Source organism: Ambystoma mexicanum, chromosome 12 (assembly GCF_040938575.1).
Source record: "Ambystoma mexicanum isolate Mex_15411 chromosome 12, UKY_AmexF1_1, whole genome shotgun sequence".
Lineage (NCBI taxonomy): Eukaryota > Metazoa > Chordata > Amphibia > Caudata > Ambystomatidae > Ambystoma > Ambystoma mexicanum.
Window position 1 is genome coordinate 229,396,004 of NC_090936.1, and position 7,804 is coordinate 229,403,807.

Below are 7,804 nucleotides of genomic sequence, written 5' to 3' on the forward strand. Positions count from 1 at the left end.
TCTTTACTGGCAGGGGCATACTTATTTTGCACTTTGTGCATCCCTCGAGAGCCCCTCCTTCCTGTCCTTTATCCTGTCTCCAGATAAACACATGATTTCCTTCACTCAATCTGTTATTATGCTCCTGTTGCAGTAACATTGTCTGGCATTGTTTCCCCCTTTCCTTCTCAACCAAAAAAGAACATTTGACAGAAAACCCCCAATTACACTGCTCTGGTCACTCATAGTTGTGCACGTTGCCTTCAGTTATCAAGCCTCCAACCTGGTTCCCTTTAATGTGTGCTATCAGCTTGCAGCATAGTTAATGTTGATATACAATTCTCTCCTTCTCTGTTTTTACTTGGTATGTGAAACTTATGTTGAATACTCATCCACTTGGCATGAACGCGCCCGCAGCTATCAAATGGGTCCATCTGCCCTTTCATCAAGAGCTGTCTCTATTCTCCACTTCACCCCCTCATTCTTATCTCGTGTGAGTGAAGTCACTCTGTCCCCCCTCACCTCTGGAGCTCGCCTTGTAGCTGTTTGTCAATTTTCTCTTCTCTATGTGTGCCCTTCCTTTAAACAAACTCCCTGTGAATATCCATGACATTCTGCCTCTTGTTTCCGCCAATCATGTTGACTGTGTGCGTGTTTCATGTGGAACTACTTCCCATTCTAATGTTGCGCTCCTGTGTCTCCTCTATCCATAAAATGCTGACATAAAAGGTGTAAAAATGGTCATGCTCCCCTATAATGCCCCCCCTCCAATGTCATTATACCCCTTGTCTTGTGTGTGTTTATACATTTGCTTTGGTGCCTGCATTAGCCACTGTTGTCTGTGATGTGGGTTCAGCTTTCAGCGTATGCCTCTGACACTTTATGATCTTGGGCCTACTGCTCATGTGGTGATGAACTGTACTATGAAGGGTTTTTCCCTCTTCTCAAGTCTTACCAATTTCTCCTTCTTTTGTCTCTTTTTTTTCTCTTGCATGCTTGAAAAATATGTAATAGTCTTACACCCACATTCTCCCTCCCTCCTGTTATCATTGTGTGCAGAGCTGTACCTTGTGCGTTTTATGTTTGAGGCTTCCTACTTTTGATAATTATGTCTGCCTGTATCATTGTGGCCCTGATTTGACACTTGCAGCCATCCCTGCCTCACTACTTTGTGTGGAAACATTAATTTGCCAGCTCATCGTCCTGCAATGCATCTGGAACTCCCAGTGCGATTCCTCCCCATAAATTACAAAGCTTCCCTCATTTTCACTTTGTGTGCCTGCCTTGCATACTTTAAAGTGTTGTACTCATTGCTAATAAAAGCACTTGGAAAGGCGAAATAATACAAACACAAAATGTCCCCTACTGCGTTCCTGCGCAGTGCCCGAATGAAATGCTTAAAAAAAATATCTGGCACAGTGTCAACCTTAAAGCAGCAGAGTTGCTTATGTTATCAAAAGGAACGGTTTGTTGGACCAGAGGAGGTCCTTGCATCCATACACATCCATTTACACTATCCCCATAACACGCTCTCCTTTTATGGCCACTTCCTCATTAAAAACCACCAATCTTAAATTCCTTCAAGTAAAATATCCACTCTGATCGCTCCAACGAGCCACCCCCATTGTCAAAACAACATTTTACCCATACATTGTGTGAGAGTTTTAATAGAAATAACCAACCCAATGAATCCTGAATCTAGTGTAGCATTAAAATGTTGTCGAGGCATTTAAAGGCCTACATTAATAATGTATTTTTCACAACATGTCCTGACACTTGTTCCACTGTGAATGCCAGCCAAAACCTACTTTACTCCTTAGATAAAATATTTTGCTTCATTTGTTATAGACACATTGTCTTATCCAACACCATACACTATTCACATACATACACACCCCTATATATACAATGTATAACACCACCCGTTCCTATATATTGTGGTGCACGCTTCATGCCCTACTAATTGGTTTCTACCTGCACTCACTGTATGTACCCCAGATCAATAATTGGCAACAGTTCTGTCTGTATCTAGGACTGCATACACTCCAGAGTTTAATCCTGAAAAATATGCGACTGTTATACATAAAAAATCCTGAACTGCCCTTTTCTTCTTCAAGAACATGGAACATCTTCTGGTGTTGAAATATGTGTAATTCATTATGCCAATATAAATGTGCAACCTTGTGTATTGAGTACCTAAAATCACAACCACTAAAAGGGATTCATTCTTCCTTACTTAACTTACTCCATAGCCCACTTCTCTTCTGCTCCCCAAATCACATCTCACATCTCATAAGCCCCTCACACTCTATACCAGCCATCCAAAACCTCACCTTTTCCAAATCTTCCCTTCTCTGCACCTATGTCATATTTCTAGTTACCTCCAAATCCCTGCCAGCAAACCGTGTCTCCTTTACCTTGCACTTTACAATGCCTGAATTTCATGTGCATTTCCCAATGCATAGATTGGCACACTGCCATCATTTGCCATACAAATCAAAGTTGACATTCACAAACTGTTTTCTTCCTGTGTGCACATTTGTATGCGTGTTGCTTCTCGCAGACCCCTCTCACTCAAAAAACATTGCTTCTTTGGGTGCAGGCCCCATGTATCTCACTTCAATTGCCTACCAAGATGCTCAATACAATTTGCTTTTGCTTAATTTTATTTCATGCTGCCCAAAGCACAGGTCAAAGAACGAGCTGCAAGTACCGTTTCCTTCTGGGCTAAATAAAGCCTGCTTTGCCTACTTAAGTTTCCCCCCTCCCCTCACTGCTCGTGGCCTCCCAGTGCCTGCTGCCAGGAATAGTATCTCCTTTAAGTCCTTAAAACAGAAACTGTTTGTTCTACTTAGGTGTTTTCCAACTTTCCACAGGCAGAGCAGAGCTGAGCCATCTATTTAAACATAACCAGGCAGACTGCTGAGGCTTGACACAAATAACCAGACGGACTGCCAAGGCATGACACAAATACACAATTACTGTATTTTTAAAAAACACTGCGTCACACACACAGTTTTATGCATTCCTCAACACACACTGCATATTCATTTGCACTAAAACAAACACTGCTGTTCAGAGGCACTCAACACACACGCCACTGTTCAAATGCACTCAACACACACCATGAGCCTCCTTCACTTTGACCTCTGACCTAGGCCAATCCATCATTCTTCCACATGCTTCCCGAACCCACCCCAACAATATCACACTTTTTTATTATAATTTTTTCATTTATTTTCATTCCTGTTTTTTTCTTTTTGCAAAACTTCAAAACCTCAATATGTTCTCCACCAACTCTGTGCTCCACTATGCATCACAATGCATTTCTCAATTAGCATAAATGTTGAACCACTTCTCTCAAAATAACAACACGCCCTCCTACCTCTCCAGCATGCACAAGGGTTTGCATCCGTACACCGCCTTCTCTGCCTTCAAAGGCCAATGTACAATTCCTTCATATGCTCCTCGGGCCAATTCAAGCACCAATTCACTGAGATATAATCTACCACCTTCTACGCACTTTAAGTCCTATTCAGTAACCTCATATGTAACGTCACAAACCCTACAAAAAAACTAAGACTTTGAATGAAAATGCCAATACCTTGAGGGAACTCTCAAACCCTGCAATATGCCAAAACAAAACAGTACAAAAATAACATGTATACAGCCTTCTTCCTGTCTCCTAACGGGATTCTAAAAATCACATGATCCTGTACTTATAGCGTTGCCTTATAGATAAAACATCTCTGTGAGACTTTACCAGGAAATTACCTTCTGCAAAATAAGATAGCCCCTTCTGCTAACCAATATACCCAGGTATACCATTAAAATAATCATCCATGAAATAAGCTAACTGCCTAATTCCACAGGGAACCCAAAATATTTGTTGTCTTTTGTTTTTTCAGGTTTATGTTTCTTCAAAGGTTCTTTTTTCATCTGCAAGCCAAGCTGTCTGTCAAAGCTGACCACCCAAACTGACCGCCTAATAAACAGGTAACCTTTACACCAAAACACAAAACAACTAACAAAAACATAGCTTTTTCCCCAGTTCCCTCACACCTGCATTTGTCAGATTTCTGGGCCCATACTTACTCCAACTCCAGAGTACTGCCGAAGCTCTCGGACTCGCTGTCACTCCTAAAGCCTGACATTAACACCTTCTGATATCTGGGCGTGCTACGGGGAGCAGGCAGTAATGCAGGGGAGATGGCTTTTTTTGTCGAAGGAATTAGCAGCCATCCTCTGCTACCAACTGAAGCAGAATTCTGAAACCAGAGGCTGGCTCGAGGGAAATCCTCCATGCCATGAACCAGAGGAGTCCAGAAATGTGACAAATTACTGCTTTTATTGATACATCTCCAAAAGCAGGGAAAGGCACACAGAATAATGCAGTTCCAATGCATTCTCAACTGGCAGTGAGGTTTTAAGCTGATGTGACATCACAACCAAAAGTTACATTCCTAGGTTCTAGGCGAGATGGGATTGGGTGAACAGTATAGACATGTGTACATCCTATAGTAGACAGATATTCTGATTGGTCTGGCCACATCAGGTAGCTCCGATAGCACCACACAGGAGGCCAGTGTGAGCATTGTCAACTTGGGATATTCACAAGCATTTGAGCAAAAATGATGAGTGGGGAGAATGGCCTCAGAGTACTGCCTGTGTACTGCCTGTGCCCCACTACTCTGACTCCTCAGGCACTGAGCAAGGACATTCCCATCTCCAACTTTGTGCTGTTACATTTTTTGTATCTTCTGTCTTCAGTTTGATGGGGACAACAGTTCTTGCCTGCCTCGGATGAATGGGTCGTGTTCCCCAGATTAGACCACGTGTTTAGGGACCGTAAGTTTAATTTTCTCTGTTTGCATTTATGAAGGATTTCAGCTCCAAGCCCTTGTAGGTCTTTTATCTTTTTTGCTGACTTAAACACTCTCTCCCAGTGCCCTTGGCAAGGTCGGGCACATGGTTTAGGGACAGTAAAACTGATTTTCTCTGCTTGCATTTATGAAGAATTTCAACTCCCAACCCTTGCAGTTATTTTATCTTTTCCGCTGACTTGAACACTCTCTCCCAGCACCCTTGGCAAGGTCGGGCACAGTGACTGCACTGCCATCTCTGCTTTGCATTTCTCAGGGGAATCAGTGTGTCAGGTCTCTCCCTGCGTTTTGAGCCTTCCCAATTCCTTCCATTCATTTCAATGCAGCTTTGTCTTCTATTTTATAGTCATTGTTGTTCATGGTAGTTGCTTTGAGGCTTCTTTACACAGTTCATAGGTGATCTTTTGCACCTTGCTAATGTCTCTGTGTGTGTTCAGCCATGTCTCCTCTTCATGATTACTTTCGTGATATCATCCAGTCATGGTTATGTGGGGCTGCTTCAGTGGGTGGCATCTGTCATCTTGGTGGTATGCTGGGGGGGGCCGGGGGGGTGAGACGCCCTTAACTAAACTTCTTAAAGAGGAAGCCGCCAATCAACATCTGTGCATGGTCTGTCACCTGAAGGTTCTGGCTACAGGATCTGCATGCAGACCATCCTCTCGTTTGAGTCTAAAAGCATGGTGAGAGGAACCCTCAGTAGGAAGGAAGTGGGCAACAGACCTTCTTACATAGAAGGTCTCCAGCAAATGACTGTGTATGGTCTCGATACAGGATCTGTCTGTAGACCATGTTACTGTTATGGTGTTTATCACGAGAAATTCGAGTACCTGTTGGTTTGGTTGTAGATCTTGATGTGGCAGCCAGACTGACAACTGTTTCCAGATGGACGTATGACACGAGGAACCGACCCTTCCACCACCCAAAATAGTACTGGGTGAAGGATGGACCGACTCCCAACGTCACAGGGTGCTTTCTCCTGATTAGCGTGACGTCAGGACAGTGCAAGCACTGACAGGAGAGGCAGATGTTCTGTGTAGTTGAATGTCCGATGAGGTTGATTGCCGGAGTGGGATGTTCAGCAGAGCAAGTCCAGGAAACAACGGAACTGATGCTGGGAATGGTCGTAGGTCCAACGAAGACCAAGGGAACGTAGGTAAGGTCAGGGCAAGGAAGGCAGCCTGAGGAGGTTCCAAGGAGTACAGGCTGACAAGCAAGAGGGCGAGGAACTGACACAGGAAAAGGGAGAACCAGCAGGAGAGGGGACTCACAGGAGAGGGAAACCCTAGGAGAGCCCAAGAGCAAAACCCCAAGGGGACTGAGGAAACGGACCCCCGGGGGGGAATGGCCAAGGCAGGAGACCAAGGAAACCCACAAGGGAGGCAGCAAGGAGGACAAGCAGGACAACAACCAGGACCCACACAAGAACAAGACAGGGAACAGGAACTGAGCAGGAACAGCTCGGGAGTCGAGTGAGCAACGCGATAAACAAACCGCGTTGAGAAGCAACTAACTCTCGATCTCGACTCCTCTTGTGGGCCATCAGCAACGGAGAGGCTTGAGGCGCAAGCCGTCTCGTTGCCTGGTACTGGCGAGCCCAAAACGAGGCTTGGAACGCAAGCTGCAGCAGTAGCTAGGGCCCAGTCTACTGCGCATGCTCGGAGCCGGGAACATGGTCGTCCGCGCATGCGCAGAGACACACCAGCTCGGACCCCCGATACTCTCCCAGCGGCAGAACCCCAGGTGCGAAAGCGCGGATAGAGCCGCCAAGAGGAAGCGGAGCGGACTGGCGTAGAGGATCCCGGTCTCCAGGTAAGTGGAGTGACTCTATGACCCCCCCCAGAAAGACCCGGATCCCCAGGTTTCCAAGGAAAGCGACCATAGAACTCACGCACAAGGCGGGGAGCGTGCACATGCCGGTACGGTTCCCAGGTGCGATCACAAGCCGGGTACCCCTTCCAGTCCACCAAAAAATGCAGTACCCCCCTGCGGAAATGGGCATCACAGATCTCCTGGACCTCAAATTCGGGGACACCCTGCACTAGGACTGAAGTAGGGCGAGGACAAGAACGACCATGGGTATCGTGAACATAGGGCTTCAAAAGGGAGACATGAAAAACCGGGTGCACCCGCCAAGAGGGAGGCAGCTGGAGGCGGTTAGCCACAGAGGACAGGCGCTTAGTTATCCTAAATGGGCCAAAATATCGAGGAGCCAACTTCATGGGCAAATTGGTAAGTGGCAGGTTCTTAGAGGACAACCAAACTCTGTCACCAACCTGAAAGTCAGGTTCCACACTCCTCCTCCTGTCAGCCTGCAATTTCATACGTTCCTTAGCTTCCATCAAGGACTTGCGTGCCATCTCATGTTGCTTCCGAATGGTCGATATTAGTGAATCGGCGGAAGGAACCGAACTGGGAGGCACGGGACGGAAAGGCATCAATTTAGGGTGCTGGCCTGCAGAACAGTAGAACGGGCTGTATCTTGTAGAAGAATGGACGGAATTGTTGTATGAAACTTCAGCAAGATCCAGACAAGTCTTCCAGTTGGACTGAGTAGCGTTGGCAAAACAACGGGGATAACATTCTAAAGTCTGATTAGTTCTTTCAGTAAGACCGTTGGATTGCGGGTGGTAACCAGAGCTCAATGCCCTGCGGATGCCAAGATGATCACACACTTTGCCCCAAAAATGTGAGAGGAACTGAGATCCCCGATCCAAAATGATCTTTTCAGGTAGGCCATGCAACCGGTATACTTCGTGCAAAAAGGCGACAGCCATCTGGGCAGCCGTGGGTATCTTGACGAAAGGAATGAAGTGGGCATACTTAGTAAAGCAATCAACCACCACCATTATGCAGGTATATCCATCAGAGGGAGGCAGTTCAACAATGAAATGGGTGGCGATGGTGTGCCATGGATAAGGAGCTAATTCCGTAGGTACAAGTAA